This window comes from Hibiscus syriacus, unplaced genomic scaffold (assembly GCF_006381635.1).
Source record: "Hibiscus syriacus cultivar Baekdansim isolate YM2019G1 unplaced genomic scaffold, ASM638163v2 tig00111213_pilon, whole genome shotgun sequence".
Lineage (NCBI taxonomy): Eukaryota > Viridiplantae > Streptophyta > Magnoliopsida > Malvales > Malvaceae > Hibiscus > Hibiscus syriacus.
This window is the reverse complement of record NW_024063022.1, coordinates 6,231,481-6,243,322: the sequence shown is the minus strand read 5'-3', so window position 1 is coordinate 6,243,322 and position 11,842 is coordinate 6,231,481.

Below are 11,842 nucleotides of genomic sequence, written 5' to 3'. Positions count from 1 at the left end.
GACTAGATCAAGGCTCGATAAATACTCGGATCGAATGGACTCGACTCGAGCTCGAGCTCGACTCGATTTCTTAACGAGCTGAAATGAACTACTCGATATTCGACTCGAAAAGCTCGTGAGCAGCTCGAAAAAAATGTTATATTATAATTTTAGATTTTTTAAAATTACATTATAAAATACATTATTGATAATTATAAAATTTTAAAAATATATTAAAAATTATATATTACAACTAAGATCCCTTATAATTATGTGATAGGATTTATGATTTAGGGTTTAGGGTTTAGGGTTTAGGGTTTAGTATTTATGGTTTTAGGGTTTTATTTATGCTCATGAAGATAACATACAAATTATACAAAATGATGTTATGTGACTCCTAAACTATTACCTAAACTAAAATGTGCTTACACGATACATGCATGCATACGATTGAAATGCAACCCCTCAAACTTTCCCCCGGCTAAAACTTCCCCCCTCGTCGTTCTCCTCTCAAACCTCGTCCACTCGTAGCCCTAGCAGAAACCCACAGCCACTGTGGCCTAAACGCTCCCCCAAGACTCTCGGCGACAAAGGCAAGCTCCTATCGGGGAAGAATAGAAATGGAGGCTGCTGCTGCGGCGACCATGGTCAGTTCGGCTGAAGGGTTACTGGCGATGCTTAATGAGAGCAATCCTCAGTTGAAATATCACGCACTTTCTAATTTAATTAGCTTCGTTGATCAATTTTGGCCCGAGATCTCCACCAGCGTTCCTATCATGTAAGCCTGAGTTTTTTTCTTTGGCATTTTTCTTTTATTTAGTTTGGGTTTAGGTGTCGGCTGTTTTGATCTGATTCGTAGGTGAGGAAATTGGATGAAACGAAGTGAAGAAAGTTATTCTTGATGTTTTGATTTAGTTACACTAGAAAAATGACAATTTAGTTTGACATTCAGTACGTTAAGTGGGTAAATTTCAAATTTTGGTAAGCTTGGGTTGTTTTACTTGTTCTTGGAGATTTAGCATGGTTCAACTTTTCCGTTTTCGATTTTTTATTTAGCTGGAAGAGGGTGAAAATTTGGATTCAACCGCTATATTGTGTCCATTCTTGGCATGTGATAATTGATTACTTTAGTTAAACTATATGTACTGCATAAGTTTCAGATTGGAAAGAACTAAAAGCAATTATTTTGTAATGTAGTTAATAGTTTGTTCACTTAGGAAATTGAACTTTACAGTGAAAAAACAACGGGGATTGGAGTGAAATAGGGATGGGGATATTAACTTTATTTTCACTTATCTGCTTTCAGCTTATTTAAATTTATTATGGCAAGATCTGTTTCTTTCATGGGTAGTTTGTATAGGTTAGTGGGCCTATAAATGGGAGGGATTCTAATCCAAAGTAGAGTACTTAATGAGTTTTGGGTGGGTATATTGATCTTATGCTTGCTTTTTTCAGAGAAAGCTTGTATGAAGATGAGGAGTTTGGCCAGCATCAGAGACAACTTGCTGCTTTGCTTGTCTCGAAGGTCCTCCTCTCTTGTTCACCTCAGCCTGCATTCATGTGCATATGCATGTTCATAACCAAATGCTTGTAACTGGCATAGTTTCTGGAAAGTGGAAACTGAACCAATGCGTTCCTCTAGTAAAGGGAAAAAAACTGCACTCCTTGATCTGCATCTTTTGCTTTTTCTGGACAAGTTTTCCTAATTGAAGTTACCGATTTAGCAAATGTTTGTAACCCAACAAAGTAGTCCACTTCTGGAAGACTAACGGAAAAAACCCAGGTTTAATATAATTTATTATAGATCATATATATCTATGTATGTATATATGTAGGTAAACATATGTATGTAATATTTATAATTGTTATCAGATTCCACCATGTTAAAAGATTCTTATGTGTTTAGAACCTGTTCTACAACCATAACTACTCGTATATGCAACCTATAAAGTTTTTGAAATGAGTCATATTATCATAAAAAAAATGTATTGGTGATAGTTGATTAAAGGGAAAATTATTTATATATTTTAAATGTAATATAAGATTTTTGTAGGTTCAAATTCGAGTTTGAGTTCGAGCTTGAATCAAGTTCGAGCTTGAATCGAGCTCAAGTTTAAGTTTGAGTTCGAGCTTGAATCGAGCTCAAAATTGAGCTTCAATCGAGCTCGAGTCTCGAGCTTCAATCGAGCTCCTGAATTTTTTTTTTGAGTTCGAGCCTTTTCGAGTTCGAGTCGAGTTTCAATATTATATTTCGAGTTCGAGTTGAGCTTGGAAATTTTAGGCTCGCGAGTTTTCGAGTCGAGTCGAGCCTACATTTAAAGTTTTCGAGTTCGAGTCGAGCTCGGCAATACTCGAACTCGACTCGGCTCGTTTACACCCCTAACGACCCCTCACCATTCACAGTGCTCTTTTAGACAAGCCTAATTCCACTCCTTCAGACCCTTAGCTCCCAGGCCACCTTCAAATTTTGGGAGACAAACATTCTCCCAACTGTATTTTTGTTAAGTGATTAGAATATTGTATATTGTTTATAACTAGGTATTGGAGAATAGCTAGAAAGCAGCTCTAGAAGCTTGGATGAACGAGATTTTGGTCTTAATTAATTCGATTCCTAATCTTTCTTAACCCTATCCCGAAGAATATTACGTGTTTAAATCCTCTCGGCTAATGATATTTGGAGTTCAACAAGAACCATATCCACTGATGAACTCGAAATTCGATTTCGAGTTCCAACAGCAATGACAAGGATAAATAGTTGCCGTCTATGGAACTTCAACTTCAGGGACGAGTACGGTTGCAGGTGAAACAATGCAGTAAAAAATGAATGTAACAATGTGGGAAACAAGCTTTCTAAACACAAAGATGCAGTAAATTACATGTACTTTCTTCCCTGTTGAAACGTTATGCAATAAAATTTTACTAACAATCAAGGGCCGATTCAATAAATTTTGTTAGCAAAAATATCCCCCCAAAAAGGAGTAGTGCTTCATTAGTAGAGGTCGCTGTTCACGGCAGCCGGAGTTCGAAAACTTATGCGAAAACGATCACCTCTTTTCCCTAAACCCCGAAATCACTTACCACTTGTCTTAAATATTCTTCTCTCGTCCTAGATCTAGGACTTTACCTTCGAAAACACCACCCTTCGACGACGGCTGGACTCTCAGTGAGATAAAAAGACGATAAGCCTCCTCTCTCCTTCGTCTCTTTCTTTATTTTTTCTCTTTCTTTTGGTTGTTGTTCTCTCTCTTCACTTTTCTTTTTTTCCCCGAGAGTTCCCCTCGTTTTGTTAAAAAAAAAACTTTTATAAACGAAGCCCTTCCCTTTTCATTTTCTTTTTGCATGTTATGGGAAATATCTATGATCTTTGTTGCCTTTTGTTTTTTACTTCTTTTGACTTCGGTGCTCTGGCGGAGGAGGAAGACACAGTGGGGAGAGTGTATGGTAGGCGACCGTGACGAGAGTGAGGTACGAGGTAATTTGTTTTTTCCTTGAGGCCTTTTGTTGTGGTGAACAGCGAGAAATCCGACAGCGGTGGCAGTCCTCAGGAATGGAGGAGTCACAGGTGGCTCTTTTGACCGGACGTTTGCATCTCACAGACAGGCGGATCGACAGTCATCATTGACAGCGGTGCGAAATCAATCTAGACCGTTGGATGGCCCAGATCTAACAACCCCTATTGAGTGGCGGCTGGAGAAGAGTACAAAACCCTAGTTGGTGTTCAATCCGGACCTTTGATGAAGATCTGGATTTGACGGTTGACGTTGAGTGGTTGTCGAAGAAAAGTATGAAATCTTAGCATGAGTGGGCTTTCTCCTGTGGGTTTGGGTGCTGGTTTCTTTAATTTTGTGTACTTGGGCTTGAATTTGTACATATAAATAAATACATTTAATAATAATATTTTATTTATGATAATAATAATAATAATAAATAACGAAAAATAGTGATTACAGCGTCAAGCGAGGGTGTGATTCGAGACGCAAATGGTGACTGGATAGAAGGCTTTTCGAGAAATATTTTTTGTACTACCGTCCTACGAGCCAAGTTTTGGTCGATCCTCGATGCACTCCAGATCTCCTGGAAGAATGGTTACCGGAGTATGGAAACTGAAACGGATGGCAAGTCTTCTCGGCACCAAGGCTGCCCTTAATGATCCGACCATTGTTCGGAAGATGAGACCCTATTTTAATCTTCATTGGAACCTTAAGTTCAAGCATATCTCTCGGGTGGGCAATAGCTTGGCTGATAGGATGGCAAGTCTTGATCGAGACTCAGATGTGATCCCCCTCTCGAGGCTCAAAGAATTCTGCAATCTGAACGCGTACAAAGGCACCATCGCTGATTTGCCAGTGGATTACCCTTATCACCAAAAAATATATATATTAATGTAAAAATAATTTAGATTAAAAAAAAAGTAAATCCACTAAAAAAATAGACTCCAGTCAAACTAAAATCATAATTCTCCTTTTTTTTTCTAATCAAATCATACATTTTGAATAAAACTGAACTTCAATAAATAGACGTCTAGGACTGCAAGCATAACATGATAATAAATGGCTTGGAAGAAAAAGTAATATGCAAGGACAGGTAACAATAAATAAATAATGGACCCATGTATCTTAACCGCTTCTTGCCCGTATATGGGGACAATTTTCTCGATAAATCATCGGTGATCGGTATGTTTATCGATCTAACATCAGTCAGATTATATTTTTTGATATAACACCCGTAGTAGTAAAGCGCCCCCCTAAATTACGCTATATGTTGATTTGGCGTCACGTGGGTATAGCGCGCCCCCTGTCCTGCGATATACGGTGATTTGGCGTCACGTGAGTATAACGCGCCCCCAATCCTCCCTATGAATACCCCCATCCTCAATCACTTTTATCACACTAAATTCTCTCAAATTCTCTAAATTTCTCTCAAATACTGTATAAGTTCGAACGCTGTATAAGTTAATTGCAACAATGATGTTGGAAATCTGTACTGCAACGACGAAATTCTTCTACTACTTCCAACATGAATCTTCCTCGAAATCTTCGTTATCAGCTCCTCAAGAGTTATGTTTCTTTTGAATGATATTTTAACACGCTCATTTGATACGAAAACAACGCCGGTTTCATCTTCTCGAATTTCACCATCATAATAAACAATAGCTAAAAGTCGCGTTATTCTTTGAGTTTAAAAGTGCGACACTATTATATCTGCAAAAAAAACTGAAACAAACCTGATTAAATAAATTATATATGAACGAAAATATAACACAAAATTTTTTTTACACATCAACATAAATAATTTAAATAATATAATTTTATATTATTACCTGCACCGCAAAACTATTTCGACGTATGCTCCCACTTTTCAATTTTACAAACATAAAAATTAATTGAAAATAATTAGTATAATATCTTTTCAAATAATGATAATAAACAATAGAGAAAATAATCTCAGTGACCAAAAATCCTAGATAATATACGATTTTGACCAATTTTTTTTGGATTTGCGAAAATGACCAACAAAATCGCAATGCGATCTCTAATTCGCATTGCGATCTCCACTATCGCAAATTCGCGTTGCGATAGTTGAAAATCGCGTTGCGCTTTTCCATTTCGCGTTGCGATTTTCCATTTCGCGTTGCGATTTTCCATTTCGCGTTGCGATTTTCCATTTCGCGTTGCGATAGTCTACAGTTGTCGTTGCGATTTTCCAAGCGATAGTATACAGTTGTCGTTGCGATTTTCCAAATTCGTTGTGATAGTTAAAAAAAATTTGTTTCTGAAGAATTTTCTCTAAAAAGATAATCTCCGCGCGGACGTGTCGAAGACACGTATTACCACGACCACGACCCGAGACGAGACGGGACGACGGCGGCGGCACGCGAGAGTCCCCCTTGTTCTCTATCACTCAACAAAGAAGTGGCAAAGCCAAGCCTTAAATATCATTCCCAATAGTGTTTCCAATACTATGTGGGATTGAGCATTACCAACACTTGTTTCCAATACAATGTGATTATTCAGGAAACAATTAACAATCATGCACCTTAAAACAACTGAATCAGCAACTAATTGCATTAGTATTATACAATTAAATATGTCATAATTAAAAGTCAATCTACAATTAATCGCGATTATTTAATTTTAAGCAAAACATTAAAAAATAATATCACTATTTAAGGCTCAATCCCACATAGTATTGGGAACAAGTGTTGGTAATGCTCAAATCCCACATAGTATTAGAAACACTATTGGGAATGGTATTTAAGGCTTGGCTTTCCCACTTTCTTGTTGAGTGATAGAGAACAAGGGGGACTCTCGCGCACCGCTGCCGCCGCCGTCCGTCTCGTCTCGTCTCGGGTCGTGGTCGTGGTCGTGGTCGTGGTAATGGTAATGGTAATGGTAATGGTAATGGTAATGGTAATGGTAATGGTAATGGTAATGGTAATACGTGTCTTCGACACGTCCGCGCGGATACTATCTTTTTAGAGAAAATTCTTAAGAAATAAAATCATTTTTTTAACTATCACAACGAATTTTCGCAACGAATTTGGAAAATCGCAACGACAACTTTAGACTATCGCAACGCGAAATGGAAAATCGCAACACGATTTTCAACTATCGCAACGCGAATTTGCGATAGTGGAGATCGCAATGCGAATTAGAGATCGCATTGCGATTTTGTTGGTCATTTTCTCAAATCCAAAAAAAATTGGTCAAAATCGTATATTATCTGAGATTTTTGGTAACTGATGTTATTTTCTCTAAACAATAAGTATAATTAAAAAATTATAACAAAATTACCTTATAACGAAAAATCGCACGAACTTCTAAATCAAATATGAGAAGATTGTCAGAATTATTAATCGTTGATAGAATTGTTGTATTAATTTATAAGAGAGGAGAGATGCGAGGAGATGTGAGAACCGAAGGAGTGTATTTATAAACATATAAGGCGCGGTACCTGCACCGCGTTATATGTAATTATTATATAGTGCGGACCAAGGACCGCGTTAAATATAATTTTGGTTCGGCGTATAGCGCCCCCGATCCGCGCTATACCCCTACGTGGCGTATAGCGCGGAGCAGGGGCGCGCTATACCCCACGTGTAACCCAGTCAGCGTATAGCGCGGTACAGGGGGCGTGCTATACTCCACGTGGCGTCAAATCAACATATAGCACGATTCAGGGGGCGCGCTTTACTGCTACGGGTGTTAGATCGGGAAATATAATCTGACCTGTGTTAGATCGGTAAATATACCGATCACCGATGATTTTTCGGGAAAAACACTGTATATGGTTGTGGAAAAAATAATTTTTTCATATAAGACATCCAACATATTATTTCTTGAATTATGGTTTTTTATTGATATGAAGACGCCGTGTACTTTTGGAGTTAGGGTTGTTAAAAATTCGATTTTAATCAAATTAACCGATCGAACCGAATTAATTCGGTTAATTATGTCGGCCACCGAAATAGTTTGGTCGGGAACGGTTAATGATTTTTTTGATATTCGGTTAACGGTTAATTCGGTTCGAAATTTGTTAATTAACCGAATTAATCTTTAAATATAAATATATAATTATATAACTCAGCCCATCAGCCGGCCCAATGCCCCAACCAACCCCCAATCTATTTAAAACTCATTTAAAACCCAAATCAATTTTAATTAATTAAAATAATCTCAAAATTAAATGTAAAACCCATTTTAAACCCAAATCAATTTTAATTAATTAGATATTGTAAATTGTTTTTTTAATTAAAAAATATTAAATTCTAAAATTCTAAAAAATTTCGGTTTATTTGAAAATTAACGAATTAACCGAAATTTATTTGGTTCGGTTAATACTTTCATAAAAAAGTTCGGTTCGGTTAATGGTTAAAGAAAAAAAAATTGATTAATTCGGTTAAGGGTATTTCGGTTCAGTCGGCTACCGTTTTAACCAAATGAACACCCCTACATGGAGTCTTCTCCATTTGTCTGAAGACACCGTGCAGTCGTGGAGTCTTCTTCATTTGCCTGAAAACGTCGTACAGTCGTGGAGTCTTCCTATTTGGCTTGAAAACGCGTGGAGCACCTGACGTCTTTAAGTTAGTACTATGCAATTCACCCTAGATGAGAAAATAATCACCAGATTGGATTATATTGGGAATTAAAAAAATATCACTTACATTATCTCGACCATTTTGCTAGTTTAACTTAAATAATAATAATAATTAAAAGAAATTATGACCTATTTCAACCTTAAAAGAATAATAACATAATTATACTAACTAAACCTCAATTAAGAATAATTATTATCTTTAAAAATCTCGAGATCGAATATAGTATTTACTAAATTGTTGAAACAAAATAATTAAATAATTAATATTCTTTCAAACAGATAATATCTAAATCATTAATTACAATAAAATAAGTATAAAATATTTTTTAAATTTAATCACTAGTTTTAAATTTATTAATCGAGTAATTCAAATCAAATATTATATAGGTGCATTAATAAAATAAAATAATTGATAATAAAATTAAAACATCAAGGCACACGAATGCCAAAGTGTACACGCTTGCTTGCTTTGCCTTTGAACCAAATCCAGTCATCAGTCAAACTGTGGTGTCCCCGAAAAGGAGGATCTGAAGTAACTCTTTTACCAAAACCTTATTTTGTCCTTTAACTATTTTTTTTATTTCAAATATTTCATATAAACAATATATTTTTGTATAATAATTATTATATGCTCTATTGATCGATTAATTTAAATTAAATTAGAGAGTGTAGGGCTTTATTATAAGAACTAAGGATGGACCGAGGGAGACGAATGAGACAATAGTCTCTTCAAATTTATTGATCGATTACCTTTCTTATATGTTCTTTTCGAATAAATAAATGATTAAATAAAATATGCTCTATATTTATTGATATAGGATTGGTTCGAGTGATAAACAATTTGATATCGTTTAAGTATATTTCGAGTTCGAGTCTTTATTTATGCAAAAAGAAATCTTACCGGAAGACTTATCCACGAAAATCAGATGTACAACCTAAACCAATCTAAATTAATCAAGACGAAATCTTAATAACCGAAAGTGCACTGAAAAATCTTATGTTTTATACTGCATCAAATTTAGCTTGAAGACATTATTTTAATATATATTAACTACATTTTTCCCACTAAAAAGATAATAAATAAGCCCTTTGTTTTAAAATGGATGACAGAGCATGTGGTCCATAAAGAAAGTTACCCATCTACCCTACTACATTGAAATAAACATTAAGATACACTAGGGCATTATAGTCTTTTTCACATACCCAATTAAACTATCATCAAAATTATATAATTCACCCCACCCCCAAATGCCCCAAATGCCTTCCTCCTTCTCCACCAGAGAGAGAGAGAGAGAGAGAAATCAAATCTCCATTTCATTTCTTTTTCTTTTCTCTAAATTAAATATAGATGCATAGTGACATGAAGGAAGAGAGTAGTGAGAGAAGCTCCTGCGATAGACATGTGGTGGATCGGTGTAAGGCGTTCGGACGGCGGTGCAGCCGGCTGGTGAAGGAGCAGAGGGCTAGGTTCTACATTCTCCGGCGGTGTGTCACCATGCTTGTTTGCTGGCATGAAGGTGGTGACACTTGAAGAAGAGATATATTAGAAGAGATATATTAGAAGAGAATCTATATGTATATGCATATATTATATAGAATTAATGTCAGATGAAAAGGGATCAAAGGGCTCCTTTCTTTTTCATTTTTTGAGTTCGTTTAGGCATCGAACTCACTCCAATATTTAAAAGTGTAATTTTACATTATTAAATCTAGGTTTTTGGGTGACTATGTATAAAATTTATAAGTTATAACATAGTTATATATATATAAAGTTAAAAGTGTAATTTAGTATTTAAACTTTTATTTTTTTCAAAATCATACATAAAATTTAGTTTTTTATTTCATTTTAGTACATTCTGTTAAAAAGAATTGAAAGTTAAAGTACTAAAACAGACCAAAACTAATAGTTTAGATGCTAAGTGCGTTAAGTTTTTAATGGCGGTTACTAAAATAAAACAAAAACTAAATTTTAGGTGTGATTTAAAACAAATTAAAAATTTAGGTACTAAATTAGACCAAAACTGATAATTTTTGTACTAAATGCATTGTTTACCTTATTATATATATTGAGTATAGGAATATATGAATAAAACTCAAATCATAACTTATTAAATTTGATAAAAGGAATCCAGTTATCGAATTTTAAATTTGAGTAGCTACTTCTATAAAATGTGCATTGTAAATTGATTAAAAATATTTTAGATATTACGCTATAATCACTCAGACTTTAAAGAAAACACAAATCAATAAAGCAAAATATATATAGATATTTTAATTAAATTAATTAATATCTTAACTAAGTTGAGAGATTATATTTTCTAAGTAAACATTCTTCACCACTCAATTAAGTGATGGAATGTCAAATTAAATAATAATATTAAAATAATATTCTCGTACGAAACTGGAAAACTTCAATGCATATTTTCCATTTATATTAAGAATATTTGAATTTTGAGAAAGTAAATTAAAAAACATAATAAATTTAATAAATTTTGCGTAAACTACGTGTTTAATACTTAAATTATCAGTCCTGGTTTATTTTAGTATTTAAACTTTTAATTTTTTCAAAATTATACATAATGTCTGATTTTTGTTTCATTTTAGTATCATGTCGTTAAAAACTTAACGCATTTAATACCTAAAATATTAGTTTTGATCCGTTTTAGCACCAAAACTTTCAATTTTTAAAACTCAATGCTAAATTTTGAATGGCATTAAAATGAAACATAAATTAAACTTTAAGTATGATTTAAAAAATTAAAAATTTAAATACTAAAATAAATCAAAATTAATAATTTAAAATATTAAATGCAACATTTACCCTAAATATTTTTTAGCATTGCATATATTAAGAATGGGCTTGACGGTGACGCTCCGTTAAATCGTTTTCAGCCGCACGTGCAACGCCTTTTCACACTCTGTCTCGTGTCTGTTTATTTAAACAATTCATGGAGCCCACTTCATTTAAACTCTAAATTGTCATTACAGTCGAAATTAGGTGAAATTATTTAGTTATTATGGATTTATATTCATTTATGGATTATGTTTGATTTTATGTAGTTGGAGTCTCTCTTTTTTATCGGTCGTTTGATTATTATTTTTATTTATTTTTTAAGGTTAAATTTGACGTCGTCGCAATTGATTAAGATTATGTTTATTAAAAATGTAAAATTTATTATAAAATATATTATTTTAATCATTTAAAATATAATAAATAATTATAAATATGTTGTTACAAAATATATTATTTTAAAATATTTATATATTCATATCGGGTCAGGTCAAGGTCAAGATTTCAATAAAAAAATCAGGGAGGCTTTGGGACGGGGCGAGATCGGATATAAGCAACATATTTTCGGGTCGGAATCGTTGAGACCAAAAATCGATCCACCCCATCTCGTGACATGTATAAAATCGAATCGAATCGGGTAATAAATTTAATTATGTATAATAAATGTTAGATGTTGTAGTAAGATATATTGCACTTTCAAATCGAATAGGTTATAGAACATTTTTCTCTTCCTTTTGTACGTTTTTTGTCATTTGATCATTGTTTTCGTTTATCTTTTTTCTCAGTGTTGGATTTGAGTATCTGAATTCATTTTACACTTTATCCAATTAATTTTTAATTTACTTTTTAATGAATTAAATTTAAATATTTAATAATTTTATGAATTGAAATATTGCATACAGTGATGGAGATAGGCAGGTGTAATTTTCTCATTAAAATTTTAAATTTTTATATATTATTTATATTTTTTTGTTA